At 34.1% G+C, this 15649-nt stretch overlaps 1 protein-coding gene across 2 annotated transcripts in view; it reads right to left on the bottom strand.

The window, feature by feature from the left end:
• LOC124300854 (ATP-binding cassette sub-family G member 4) overlaps nt 1-15649 on the bottom strand; it is a 48139-nt gene that overhangs the window by 29617 nt on the left and 2873 nt on the right. The window contains exon 1 of one of the 2 annotated variants that reach the window (XM_046755281.1): nt 627-1081. The exons of the other annotated variant lie outside the window; for it this stretch is intronic. The gene's annotated coding sequence lies outside the window, so the exon portion shown is untranslated. Of the gene's footprint in view, nt 1-626; nt 1082-15649 lie in introns of those variants that run through there. 2 annotated transcript variants of the gene reach the window in all.

Here is a 15649-nt window from a genome sequence, read left to right as displayed (position 1 = left end):
ATTGCGTCGAAATAGAAGAATTGAAAAACGGAGTTTTATTGATCGTGAGTTTTATCAGGAAACTAGAAACCTCGATCGACGTAGTTCAACAATTAATGTGTTGATTGGAAATTTTTATAGTTTATCCAATTTCAATGGATGATAGTTCGTAATTTCGCTGTTAAATAAATTGTACAGAAAACGTCAGTACGGATATTGATTTTTGGTAAGATAAATCATGTATTGGAAACGAAATCACGAAATCGCATTGGTTCGTTATACGCAAAATATTCACATATTGATTTCTTTCACTGGTTATTTTTTCGGTCAATCGAAGATCTCTATGAGAATTTAAAGTCAGGCCATTTCTTGATAACCCAACATTTATTAAAACGTATGACAAGTTTTTTTTAATTGATAAATCCAATCAACTTGATGAACCTCAGATGTCCTCGATCAGTTTTTATTTCGTAATTCTTTCCTCTTTGATACTGTTTTCGCCTGGTACAATACGTAATTAATTAACATACCACGTCGAGCTGATTATCTTAGCCAAAAATATGTTTAACCTTATTTTATGCCAATTATACATGACACATATAATAATTTACGAAACAATATAACGAATACATGAAGCGGAATCTTACATTCTGAACGAATCACGGTGTTGAAGTGTTTGCGTGTATAAAAAGTCTCATCAAGACCAATAAAAAAAAATTCACAAATTCAAATTCGAGCACCGAGTAAATTAACTGCGACACTTTCGCGGCTAATTTTCATTGAAACTTAAAATATCCTCATTTACTCATGATCTCTACGACCAATTTTCACTGCAGATTTTTACACACATAAATACATATGCGTGATACTTCTCAGGTATGAATATAAATCTAATCGAAAACACCGGCACGCAAGATTTTCACACCCGGAGGATTCGACGCGATGCACAATCGACCAATTTGCGGTCGAGATATGGTCGAAAACGCAACTCCGCTCGCTATCTTCCCGCAACGGGGGCTTCAGCCGCGAATCTCGAGAGCTTCACGAATCGGCCACCTCGTTCAACCGCGTCTCGAGCCTTACTAACAGCTCTACCGATCAATTTGCTCAGCGATGCTATCACGCCCGTCTCGTATCTCGCATCGATGCCTACTTCTGCGACTTCTCCCACCATTTACGGCTTCTTCAAAATCGTTTCTTACACACACACACACACGCACGGATCGTACAGTCGGCGAACCAACCGCAGAGAGTGTAATAATTATTCAGAATTAATGGCATACGGGACGGGTTTCGTTTTTGCCTTTGTTTTTTTTTTTTTTTTGTCTTCTTTTGATAATTTTTTTCCTTTTGTTTTTATTGCAAACGGAATGGTACTAAGGAATAAAATTATTTATAACCAAAATAAGCAAAAAAACACAAACAGACACATTTCTCATTTCTCTTACTATCGTCTCGTGACGGATGAAAATTTTTGGAACAAATCTTTCAAGGATTAATTTTATTACACATATAATATGTCTGCGGTGAATGTACAGAGTTTTGATTTTGCATTTTTTAACCTGTTTCTTTTTTTTTTTTCTTTTGGTTAATTTTATTTCTCATCGACTCATCGCGAATCGGACGCTTCTTCGTCGCATCGACGTTAAAGCACAATAGAATCCGAAAGTCGGTCCAAGGTTCGAGAGTCTTACAAGTGTTGCAAATATATATATATATGTATGTACGTGCATACGAGTGATGAGATAACTCTCGATAACGGCGATATTTTTTTCTTCTCCTGTATCTAATTAACTATTATCTACACCCGGTGTCTATATCGAGGTTAAACGTCGAGAATCTATGCTGCAGCTGTTGTTGCACAAGCAAAAGGATCAGCACCTCTGAAAACAAAGTTTACCCACCTTGTTGCAACGGCTAATAAAGTTGCCGATAATTGTCAATGAATTTTCATGGATTTCTTTACAACGCGTTTGCCAGTCGTCGTTTTTTCTTCTTTCTTCAATTTTTTTTTTTTTTTTTTTTACGCTTAACCTGCCAGCCCGGCGAATAAGGTACACGGCATTTTATTTTATTTTCCGCAATCAACGTTTGTACCGTATAGTTATTATCCTCTAAATTATCGTAGTTTATTTTAGTTTCTCAACAATCAGCTGCGGGACAATGGAATTCAATCCATGTACCGGGACAATTTTGCCACGCTAATCCCAGAGCTGTATATACCTTTTCTAGCAGAGTATGCAATTCTTTGCAAAATTGTGACTCACGCGATTGTTGGAATTCTTACGTAATGCAACCGGACTCGTATATTTCATACTTGCGGTTCTCGGTTGAGTTAACGCGAGCGTAAGTTTGCTGATTTTTTTTTTTTTCCATTAGTTTTTGTTTCGTTTTCTCTCGGTCTGCTAAGAACGAGAAAAATCGTCAGACATATTTTTGACAATCTTAAGTATCGATTACAATTCGGCAATAAATTTCAATTTTTTTGTAAAATAAATTTTAGGTATAATTACACGGTAAAAAATTTTATACCTATCTACAGACGTTTTTATCAAATGGTACAGTTTCTCCGTATCTTGTGTTGTACACGCGTACAGATATCGAAATTTCGGCGATACTAATTGTAACTATTCGTTATCGTCGCTTACAGTCACATTTCTTATCTCGACGCGTGTCAATTTGAGATTATCACGGATAAACGGTACATTTGGAAAGAAAAAAAAAAAAAAATCATCACATACAATAAAAATAATTTCGTTTCGCCGTGTTTGTCGTAGAAATTTCACCCGTTGCTCGTTAAACTTTGACTCGATTGTATCGGGTTCGTTTTCGCTGTAAAATCTCGTACGAACTTTTTCTTTCTTTCTTTCTTTCTTTCTTTTTTTTTATTTTTTCTTTCGCTCTCACGCCAACAACACCCACCACTTTTGTCGACGACGCGCCGAATCGACGTGTGCGATCATTCCTTGAGCGTTATCCTTTTAGTTTCTTTTTTCTTTTTACTATTTATTTATTTATTTATACACCTGCAACAAGCGTCACGTACACCGACGATACCGTAGCCGGTTCTAATCGGTTTTCCAAGCCGCTGACACTGACATTAACCAAGGTTGTTATTATACATTAAATTTCCGCTTCCGAGTCACGCGTGTCATATATATTATAGATACGAACCGGTTGCCAATTTATGCCCCGAAACTCGTGTCTCGTGTCGGCTGACATTATAATAATATACACCGATAATAATAACAACAACAACGAGAATATCGTCGATCACTCGGAAATTACGCGACTGGATACGGAAATATAAAATATATATGCGTACAAGATTAAAATTAGCGCGGAACTTTTTCATTCGCGTATTTTTTATCCCTCACTCTTTGTGTCTTTTTTTCTACTATTGTCTTTTTTTTTTTTTTTTTTTGTTTTTGTGGAACACCTAACGCGATTGATCGGGAAGAGTTCACCGGAAACAGGATTCACGTGATAACCGAGGTTGAATTTTTTTGTATATACTTGAAAAAAAAAAAAATTTCACCTATAATCCTTGCGCATTTTAGTGTCGGCGAAGGATGATATGTTAGCAAGTCGAGGTTGCAGCAATGTTGCAAGAAGACGCGAGGTGAAAGGCGAATGACCAGAACTGACGTTTCGGGTAGATTATTCTTAATCGGATTTCGATGTCGACGTGCGATCTACATAATATACGTACGTTGATGAAAAAATGTTCTCTTTAAATTCCGCAAGACTTTAAAGTTTTTTAATTTTGTTTTTTCGTCACTTTCTTTTATTTAATTTCAAAATTTCGATACTCGAATATCTTGCTGCTAATTAATACTGATCAGGCATATCACTGGAGCTGCGCAGGTGAAATGTATTAAAATTAAATCTTTTTCATCATACAAAGAAACTTCTGTTAAGTTCGTCGCGTTTTTTTTTCTTTATTTTTGAGCATACCGTCAATTAAGATTCTCTGGAGGGTTGTTGGGAATGTAGAAAATTGAATAATGAAAACTGTTGGTGAACAAGGCTAGTTAGAAAATTAAGAGTTTGAATAAAATATGAAGTAAAAATTGAAAATTGAAAATGTTGAAGCGATTCTTCTACTTGTGTGTGTAGGTATAAAATAAAAAGAAATTTATTGAAATGAAACGAGGCTGAAGTTAGTAACGTTATTCTAACGATTGACGTCTCAAAAAGCCCGTAGCTTCATTTCTTTGGGAATCTATGAAATGCGGTAGATTATGTATTTTGAAAACTTAACCGCTTCAAAGTCACTAGAAAATTAGAAAATAGTAATTTTTTCCCTCAATGTTTCGTTACGCTGAGGTTACTTACTTCAGCCTCGTGAAATGAAATGGAATGGAATTAAATGAAATGAGAAAAGCTTTATTGCGCTGACCGACGGATACTCGACAGATACAATTATCATTGTTTACACATGATAATGGAAAACGCTGCGCAGTCAAGTGCAAAGATCCTCGTCAAGTTGAAATTTCGAGCTCCGTTTGTCGCCCCACTTTTTCCTGCCACAGAAACTATTGAATTTATTACCGATCAAGCGTGCGTTACGCGTGACGTTGCGTTGGCACGTGGATCAAAGGTTCTTGGACGTTGGAAAAAATCGTCGGTATAATAAACCACGTGTGTACGTATATATACGCGTGTACATCTATTATATTCTATTCGCGTTTATCTGTGAAGTTGGAGCGTCGTTGCTGCGTACATTACGCGATAATCGTAAGCTAGACGAATGATCTTAGAATGCAAATTTAGTATCTCTTATCAGATCCTCGACACGGTTCGAAAAAAGATTCAATAGTCGTAACGCGATAGAAGAAAAAAAATAAATAAATAAATAAATAAAATAAAACGATTATATTGTTATGTCGTATAACTTTGCAAACATGCACGTTTTTATCAATTTTCGGTATAATTTTTGACAATTCTTTAAACTGACGATTCAACGTTGAATTCCTGAACGTTTTGCGATTCCACATTCTTTGACAATTGTTTTGAAAAAATTCAGAATTTACCGAAGACGCGTGTTATGATCAGGGTGAAAAGAATTTGAAAACAATGATGATCAGTTATTCGGGGTGGAAAAAAATCATGCCAAGTGGGTAAAATTATAGTCGATCCAATTTCGGTTAAGAGAATTTGTGACCTTGATCGTATGAAAATCAAAAAAAAAAAAAAAAAGAAGGAAATCGATCGATGTTCAATAATAAAGAATCGAAACGTATTATTATGATACAAAAGCAGTTTTAAACATATGAGCGAAACGTAGCACAACACGACCTCATATCTCGACCATGAAATTTCAAGAATGTGCAGACTGTATAATTTTCGGTTATTTAAACGACTTATCGGGCCGGTACGTTGTTAATTTACATTAATTTGCAAACACGTGTATCCGCATTTTTTTGTTTCAATCATGTGTTTCAGCCTTTCCCGATTATTTATTTTCAATTTTGCTAGCGTCTCCTGCACTTGAGAATACTTATAATACATATATTGAAAACCGATATATTTATAGGAATTATTTGAATGTTGTTCATCTGCAATTATCGACAATTAATAGCGGTATAATAACATGATAGAATACCCTTATTACTGCAAGTTCGTCACGGTTTGCAATTCGACTCGCAGGTAAGATACGCAACAGCAATGAAAGAATAATAATGCTTCAATCATTAATCGTGAGACTGCAAATAAATAGATTACAGACGGATATGGAGTCGGCGGAATAAAAGAGAATTGTATAAATACATACGTATGCGTATTATACAGAAAATTCTGTAAATATCGCGTGTATCTACATGACATCTATTTATTACATATGTAAAAAAATTAAATGGTTCCGGAGGTATAAATCTGTGATTGCAACGAAGCTACGGATAATCGATGCATCGATTAATCGCGTCCAGAAGAATAATCGAACGCGACTCGATTGAATCGGTAAAAATTAATCGGTTAACGATTGTTTTGTATTTTTTTTGAAAAGGTGTATTTGAAATCATGAATTTCAGTATCCAGTCCTAATGGCGACAAAGTCTCATGATAATTTATAGTCTCATTGAAATATTTTTCAATTTCATGTAAAAATAATTCATTCATATTTCACTTATTGTATGGGAGTGAAGAACAAAAACAGATTGCGAGGAAAAATAATCGAATCAGTCGATTAATCGAGTTTGAAAATTAATCGATTAATCGGGAAAGAATGATCGATTATTTTTGATCACCGTTAATTCGTGCTTGGGTCAACGAACGTTGTAGCTATTGAGATAATCCACTCACATCGTTCTTCTTTCTTTTCCATGCAAATTTCATTTCTGATACGTATAATGAAATTGGAAGGAACTGGATTAAAGAAAATCCCGCGAAATTTTCTGGGGAATTTTTCAAAAAAGATTAAAATAAAAAAAGAAAAAAAGCTTGCAGCACGCATCTGTGAATAATCCTGTACGCAGAAGCATGTTACAGACCGTGTAACACTTGGAGTCATAAGTACGATCAGCCCAAATGAAAACTCTGATGCAAAATGTAAGTTACGAAAGGCGGCGAAGCGTAAAATGTCACGATTTAATAACTTTGGTCCGCTATATATGTATATAAATAAACATATATCTATATTTTTTTTGTAAGTGATTGACGCGATTTGTGAAGTAACTCGGACACGTTCTCTTGACCCAAATGAATTTAGGTATAACGCAGAGACGCGAGTGTGCAAAGGCATACGTGCGTTCGCGTTTGTGACGGTTAAACACACGCTGCCGGCGAATTATAATAATTTATATATTTACTGAAACGATGCTGCACGTGGGAAAATTATAGTGTCATTTCACAAACGATGGTGTTCGATTATTCGACTCGTCGGCACTTGCGATGAATTTTTTTTTTTTTTTTTCAACCAGATCGTTAGTATGACATACATTTATTCAAAAAAAAAAAAAAAAAAAACCCTCTACGATTAACTGTACAACTGTAATAGAAAAATTTTTAATTCGCAGTACAAATTCTTCAACGTTTATGATAAATCATACATTTAATAAATTCCCTGGTCATTAGAATTTGATTAAAACTATTCACCTAATTTTAGTCTGGCCTAACTGTTGTTATATCGTACAGTTTGTGAATTATCTCAATTTACGTTTCTCCTGAAGCGAAATTGCATACAAATTGCAGAATTGCAAAATTGAGACGACTTCGCGACATTTAATTATAATACTTTCGTTCGGAATCTTTCACGAGAAGAAAATGTGCCACGTAATTTATTTATGCTTACACATATATGTATACATATATATATTTACCTACGATAATTGAATTGATACGTTGCTTTACAGGTGTAAAATTTTCACGACGATTTCCAAGATTTTTGATACGATAGAATAATAAAAATCGTCTCTTAATTTAAAATTATATAACGCGTGTAAGTTTGACCGAATGATTGATTATACCGTCCTTGAATGTTTTTTTTTCTTTTTTTTTTCGATGAAATCAAGTTTTTTAAATAAATCGGTAAACAACGAAAGCAAGTGAATAATAATAAATTTCTTTGTGTAAGATTTTTCTTCACGGAAGGTCGTGGAGAGGAAAAAGAAAAAAAAAATTATACCAATAAATAAACGTATCGTCAACGACGAAGATAGAATTGTTTCTATTCCTCAATGAACGATCAACATAAATATACATAAATATCGACTCGATTAGGAAGTGGGTATAATACAATTGATCCCGTGGCATGATCCATAAATCGGATTGACGGAACGATGACGTTTCACCTGCTAAATATATCTTGGCGATTTTTGATTAGCATCGGTTCAGCCGTTGCACGTATGCAGGAAATGACAATTGACGCGCGAAAGAGGATAAAAAAGAACCTCGAACCTAGAAACGAACAATTCCTGCGTCACGTGGAGAGAAATTACATCACGATTCGCACTTGAGGCGTGCGTCGAATCGCGTAGCGGGAAAAAAAAAAAAAAAACAGAATCGCTGCCAAAAGGCAAGGAAAATAAATTACTCTACTTTTTTTTTTATCACCTTTTTAATTGTGCTAAATTTCTCGCAAAAAAATTAAACCTTCTTTAAAGTTCTTATCTTTGATTTGTCAGAAATGTAGAATCGTGACGAAGCGAAAACAGCTTATGCGTGAGATAGAAAATGGGGGGGGGGGAAAAAAAAGAAGAAAAATTGACGAGTTGTAACGTGAAAAGTGTTGATAATTAACAATGAAAGACTTGATGTAGATACCAAAGTTGTACGAATAAAAAAATTTGCGAATAACAATAACAATAACAATAATAATAATACTAAGAAAATCGGTGGATAACAGCGAAAAATAATGCCGAATAATTATTCGTACGATTCTTTTTATTTTTACAATTTCGCGATTAATTGTTGAAAAAGAGATTGATTAAATAAAATAAATCCGACGTCCGATCGTCGGCAGAAAAATTCCGTCAAACAAGTCAGAGACGTAATCGGCAAAAAGTATAATTCGTCCGTACGTTTCAAGGCTTTGTTAAATACCTGAACGACCGTCACTCGTTTCGATTGGTGACCGTAGGTGAACTTCGGATATTCAAATTTATCCTCGCGTCAACTAACACGGAATAACGATTAAACACACGGCGCGACGATAGACGGTGTCGTTTATAAAATACGGACGTGAAGAGATGATCGACGATAAATAAAATGCAAAAAAATATTACGAGTATAATACATATTTAAAATCGATCGCGTGTAAGAGAAAAATTTATTTCCGCGTACAAGTTATATAAATTTTATACAAGGTATGTATAAATATGAAAATTATCTATCCTTATATTGTATTAACGTTGTTCAGGTGTATTGTATGGTATACAAGATACACGCACATGTATACATACATATATGCGTTAGTTAACTTATTGCGACAATTATTCAGACAATATTTTTTCCCCTTTTCCTATATTGCGTGAGTTACAAACTAATTTTTTTCTACCGCTTTACGCTTCCGTCACTCATCTATTATTGTTATTATTATTATTATTATTATTGTACAGGCATCGTTCGAACGAATTTGATTTTAAATCCATTTTGTTCTTTCCGTTGCCAATGCCTTTTATTTTCCTTCGGATAAAAATGGTCGAAATTTTTCTCACAATATATCGCAGGTATAGTACAATATTAACAGCAAGAATTTTTTTTAATTCATTTCTGTGTATAGGATACGTTGATTGTTATACGTGTATAATCTGTATAATATGTAAATAAAAATAAAAACGGCATAGAAACGATCATTCATAGTCATAAAATAAAAATTATGAGTTATGTGGATGCAAAAAAAAAAAAAATTCAAGGAAATAATCATTAAATTTTCATAATTTCAGTTATACACCGGGGTACGTAGTATTATAGAAACGAAAATGAAAAATGCATGGAGCATGATTCGTTGTTCTGTTTGTCCGATGATTTCCTTTTTTCAATCAGGATCAATTATATTTCACAGTCGAGTTCAATTTCTCAAAACGCAAATGCAAACGCAAAAGACGCAAAATGAAAGAGTAAGAAGCAAAAATAACAATTAGTGATACGCTTACATGAGAATGAAAAGAAATGAAGAAACCAACGTAAAGAAACAAGCAAGAAACTTGAAGCAGTATTGACAGATTAAAATATTGTGGAATATATATGTGTACGTATGAGTGTATGATTTCCGTGTCAATGATCTCAAATATGTGTATATATATTGAGTACGCACGTGATAGTCGTCTTAAAAACAAAGGTCCTTCGCATACCTATAATACAGACTCGTTATAAATGCATGCGTATCTACATATCATAATAATATGATGTGTAATAAAACACATATTATAAGAAATAATAATCTACGCAATGGTCTGAAACTTTTAATCGAAATATAGTCAGTCACGTAGGTCGCTTAAATACGTACGATTATACTTGTGTTGAAAGAAAAAGAGGAAAGAAAAAATTGGGAATAAAAAGACAAAAGTAGAAAAGTTCAAGATTAATTATTTCGATAAAAATTCGCGACAATAATTCGTCTTCAATTAATCAATGCAACATTACTTGTACAGAGATATACATGTAATAATTGAAAATGCGAAAATTTTTATAATTCGGTCAGTGTTAATATGAAAGTTTCTTGTTTCACGTATGTATATATATGATGTTTTGCGTACAATTACAGTCTGCACAAATAAAACCACGTTTAAAACCTGAGTATAATAATTTTCTTTTACGTAAATCGTTAGGTTTATTATTGATTAATTTTGTTTTCAGTGGTTCGAAATATTTTCGGAGAGCAGAGACAGAATGGAAATAAAAAAAAAAAAAAAAACTCGTAACGAAAAAATATAACGGTAAAGTGAATGTATACGTATACTTATTGTTATAAAATATTATCAGAAATTAAGAAACCTTGACCGTGTGTAACAACAACAATAATAATGAAGGAGAGAGAGAGACAGAGAGAGAGTGCGGTCTTAAATTTTAGCGAGAAATTGCGCGACTTGGGATTTTGAAAGAGGAATGGTCGAGTCTCGTTTTTCGGTTATACTATGTATGTATAATTGTGGGTATAAGGTAATCGGATAGATTAAAATTACGGTTGCGCAAAGTCGCGAGTATCTATAAGGTGTAAGTAAATACATACGTAGGTAATATACCGTCCTGAAATGTGATTTACGTTTTTTATGCGTCTATCTGTACAGAATATTGTGCAAGAGGCCGGCATACAGATGATTGATTTGACTCGCCACGTTGCAGGTGTGATTTTCAAAAATTTAAAAACCATTAAACCGACGGTTCAAAATGATAATCCGATAATGCGATTCGGATGACGGATGTAACAATGTAGAAATCGATGCAAGAATGCCCAAGCCACGATATCGAAATTTAAGATAAGCTAATGCATATTTAATATACGGAATTAAAAAATTTAATGGTCAGAATAATAGAAAGCCAAAGTGTAGAATCGTCCGAATTCGTCACGATAATGTACGTATAGAATCATAGAGATTCTAGATATTGTTGTTACGTGTTTAGTATTTCTGTATAAATTCGTATTTTCAATTTGAACGTCAACTCTGAAAATTCAAAATTTCGGTCCTTCTAATTTTTGCTAAATAATTTCTCGTCAACGAATCGACATAATTACCATTTCTTTCACAATATTCCGTAACAAAGTACCCTTTGGTCGCGGTCTTAAACTTTCCTACTCACGGCTAATTGTTGTCAATATGATAGAATGGCACGTTTCGAGATTTCAAAGCTCTCAGCTGCGTTGATCTCGCGGCATGTGTAAATTACACTTAGGTACGTATGCCTGTAATGACGAAATTTGCACACTTCGTCGAGCAGATGTATAAAAGGAGAGAAATGATTACGCCGATTACACAAACGATTTTTTCAATCATCATTCCCCCTCCCCTCATCCTCCCTCCTCCCTTGATTTATCAATTCTTGCAGCTTTCATCTCAGCTGGTCAAATACTTTCATATATCCCCTCCTCCCCCTCCGCGCCCAGCCAATTATTTCGTCAGTCTCGTTCTTTCGATAACTCCGTTTTCAGGTCAGCGTCTTTTCGATGCACACTGATTCTTGCTTCGTTCTGATCTTTCTTTTTTTTTTTTTGTTTATTTGTTTTTTTTTTGTTCTTTATCATATCGTAAACTTTTATTCGATTCTATTGTACGACTGGAATACGAACAATAAACATTTGGAATTTTTTGAAAGATAGAATGAATTACGGGAATATTCCTCGCGTTCAGATCATGAGATCCTATCACCGCGGAATTTTAAATCACATTGCTAATGCAACGTATAAATTTGTACAACGATGTTTATTGGTGTCGTATAGCAACGTCGTGGATATTTGCATTGTATAAGTATATCAATTGTCGTTAAAATGGACGAACGAGCAGAAAAGTAGGATGAAAAAGGATGTAAATTGTATTATATATAGGCGGAATTGTTATCATCTTTGCAAGTCCGCAATATTCGAAGCAATGCAATATTCGATACATCAGATCGTCGAGAGTATAAAGGTCGAGTTCGAATCGAGGTGACGACGATGACGATAACATTTATAGTGCATATTATCGCTGCCGCATGCGCGGTGCAAAGTCCGCATAAATGTATCATCATCTCTGAGATAGCTATACGTGTGTGTGTGTATATATATATATATATATATATATGAGAAAACTGGTTCTTTGATATTGGAATTTGAACAGATTTAATTACAGTGTTTATGTACATAATTAACAATGATTTATCTAAATACGAATTGTGTATCAGGCATATTGAATGTGATAAATTAAATTAAAATTATACCTACAGGATGTTCTTCGTTTTTTTGTTGCGAATAAAAATTGATTGAAATTTTAGCGTTTAGTGAACATTAACGATTCTGAATATCGGCAAATTTTTTATTAGAAAAAATAAATAAATAAAACATCACGTTTCGTCGAAGCCCTACGTCTGCATGGATATTCATGATATAAAAGCTGGTATCGAATGATATGTGAAAACTTTTTACACCGAGTTAGAAAAGGAGTGAAAGAAACTGGTTCGGCGAATCGCGAATTCGTCGCAAATTATACAGAATATGTATAATGATTTTTCGTATTTATAATAGAACACGTTTCGATGTAATCAGAGACTGCGGGAACGATTTTACGGTTATCGAAAAAGGTGCAAAGAAAAAAAAAAATCGAATCGACGAGTTTCGGTTACATCGTTCGATGAGGAAGGGAATTTTGTTTTTTCTTTTATATAACTTTGCCTGCCGCATAGCATATTTTTGCAACCTCGAGATTCCCGTCAGTTTATACAATGCTTCCTGCATAATTTCGTACGTAAGACAATAATAAGAGGACAACAAAATGCGTAGAATATATTCCCTGTTACGGTCTGTCAATTACACTTGTCAGCACGCAAGAGGTGCATTAAATGGGGGGGGGGGGGGGGAGGATACAAGAATAAACGACGCGTTTCTTTTGCCCCCTTGATGCACTGTCTATGAATTACAATTACCTACAATTAATATTAATCATATATGTACAATATATAAATACCACGTGCGTCGTGATGCAATGTTGAATAAGAAGAAAAATTTATCATCCGCGGGTGTCCATCGGCGATACTTACAATCATTTCGTAAGTAAAAACAGCTGACGGAGAAGTGAGTGGAAAATCGGCAAGGAAAAGTAGAAAAAATCAATTTGACGGTATCTTGTACAATGATTGACAAACTATAAATAAAGACGAAAAAGTTGAATGAATTCGAAGCGGTGAAGTATATAATAAAAATTTTGTGTCAGTGTCGTTAAGGTCGTAATAAAATTTTACACGCGTCTGAATTTATTAAAAAAATATCGCGCAGGTTTTGTAATACTTACATATTGACGAGTTTCAAGAAGGTACAAATTTACCGGAACTGAAAAATCAAGCGAATTCAGGAAACTGATCGTGTCGCTATTTTCAATGTTTTAATATTCTATCAATGGACCTTGTACCGACATTTACACAAAAACGACGACGCCTACAACACATCGTGTCTTCACTGCAGATGAGTAATCGAGCACACGTGATCGAGTATCACATTTACGTTAGTATTGAGGCGTCTCGTTAACAATGAAGATGAGATATCTCGGCTCTGGGCACAGGTGTGATTTACACACGTTAATTTCAAAGTCCGGATGGCCGTTTATACCAGGATTATATCTTATCGATCTATAAATTGAAGATTGTCAAAGAACGAAGAGCTATGGTTTATTCTTCACATTTTACACGGCCTTTAAGATACGAATGAATATCTTTAAGCAAATTTTCAATACCGTTGTATATTTATCCTTTCAGATCTCCGGAAATAATTTCATATGCACGCGTTATTTTGTTTCTATCAAAAATCAAATTCAAACTTTTATCAGAATTTATTTATTTATTGTTTTTTTTTTTTTTTTTACACCGTGCAAATCTTTTGTATGACATATGTATAACGGAATTACCATTAACGTTGCAAGATCTGTTAAAATCCTTCTCGTTTTTTATACTCTATGAAAAAAATAAATGGACACAAATTTTGCACAAATATAGCAACTGAATAATATAAGCCAGTTTAACGGCTGATTGTGAGCCAAACATACAAACTCACGTCATATATATTTTGTTCGCGTAATTACTTCTTAAGGTCATGCAAACTCACCCTTTTCCTTCCTACACTCCGATCCTACATTTCCCTTCGTTTGTTTGTTTGATATATGAAGACAGTGAGTTCGCTCGGTCGGTAAAGTTTAGAGTACTGCATGACCTTAATACCGCACGCACCGGCAGTGCAAAATTGACAAAACGAGTTTGTATTTAAATTAAGGGGGAGCCTGCTTTAGAGGCTTCACAAAATCGATTTTTTCAAGGATTTTTTTGGGAAGGAAAGAAATATCCGATCGAAACGAAACTTTCAGGTTTTATTGTTATATATTTCAGCAGTCTTCTTAAATTTTTTCATTGAGATATATGTCATATTATGCCTGGTACAAGCATTTCACCGAGGCGTCTCGAGTGTGCATTTGTCGTGCGGTGGGAAAGGTGCAGGTCGCAATTTCCATCTGAAACAAAGAACCGAAAAAAATCTTTACTTCTCAATAGTATAGCTTCTAGTTAAACCAAGAAAATTCAACAAAAAGTGAAAAATTCAACAATTTTTCGCAAATTAAAAAAAAAAAATTCATTTTTTTTTATTAAATAATTCACTTTAGATTGTTTAAAAAGTGGGTTAATCTTGACTTTCTTAAGGTTTTTTAGGTTCAACTAGAAGAGAATTTAATCCCGAGTATAATGCAATTTGTCTCGTTTCGATAGGACGTTTAGTTCTTTCCCTATCTTTCCCGCCAATTAGGAAAAAGCGTAAAAATGAAAAACCGAGAAATCGTGCGTCAAAGTTTTCGTATATAAAAAATCGTAATTTTCTTGAACTTACCGCATTAATATGCTGATCAGCGATTCCTGGTCCATAGAGTTGCCCTTCAGACTCTTCAAAAAACTGGTTCAAAACTTCAAAAAACTGGTTCAGACTCTTCAAAAAACTGGTTGAAAACTTCAAAAAACCGCTCTTATACCTGCTCGACGCTTGCTCACCATTTCTTCCGTAACTCCGAAAATATTTCGAATTTTCGTCGGAAATTTTAGGGACACATTCTTGGATAGTTTGGGAAGACATTTATGCAAAAAAAAAAAAAAAAAAATAGGTTTTTTGAAGCCTCTAAAGCAGGCCCCCCCCCTTAATAGCTTGGATATTATTCAAGTTGAGCTTTTTATATGCCGTCAATTTATTGGCAGGATTAAATTTGCATAGTATTTAAAATTCCAAATTAATGATTGTTTAGAGATTTTTTTTTTATTTCTTTTTTTGTACGTATGACAATCGCGATTGTATATATATAAACTTGCTTGTCGTTAAAAATGTTCAAATAACATCATCCGACGAACGTTGATTAAAAATTTGAGGTCGGTGGCGTTTCTGTATAGTGAATTTTCATGAATATACATGCACATGTATAAATGAATAATTTATAACACTGTATCTCGATGATTATATACATTTCTGTCACCGCCTACATTCTTCACTTCTTCAACGATCAAATACGAAAGGATA

This window comes from Neodiprion virginianus, chromosome 3 (genome assembly GCF_021901495.1).
Source record: "Neodiprion virginianus isolate iyNeoVirg1 chromosome 3, iyNeoVirg1.1, whole genome shotgun sequence".
Taxonomy (NCBI): domain Eukaryota; kingdom Metazoa; phylum Arthropoda; class Insecta; order Hymenoptera; family Diprionidae; genus Neodiprion; species Neodiprion virginianus.
This window is presented reverse-complemented; position numbering and strand designations above follow the sequence as displayed.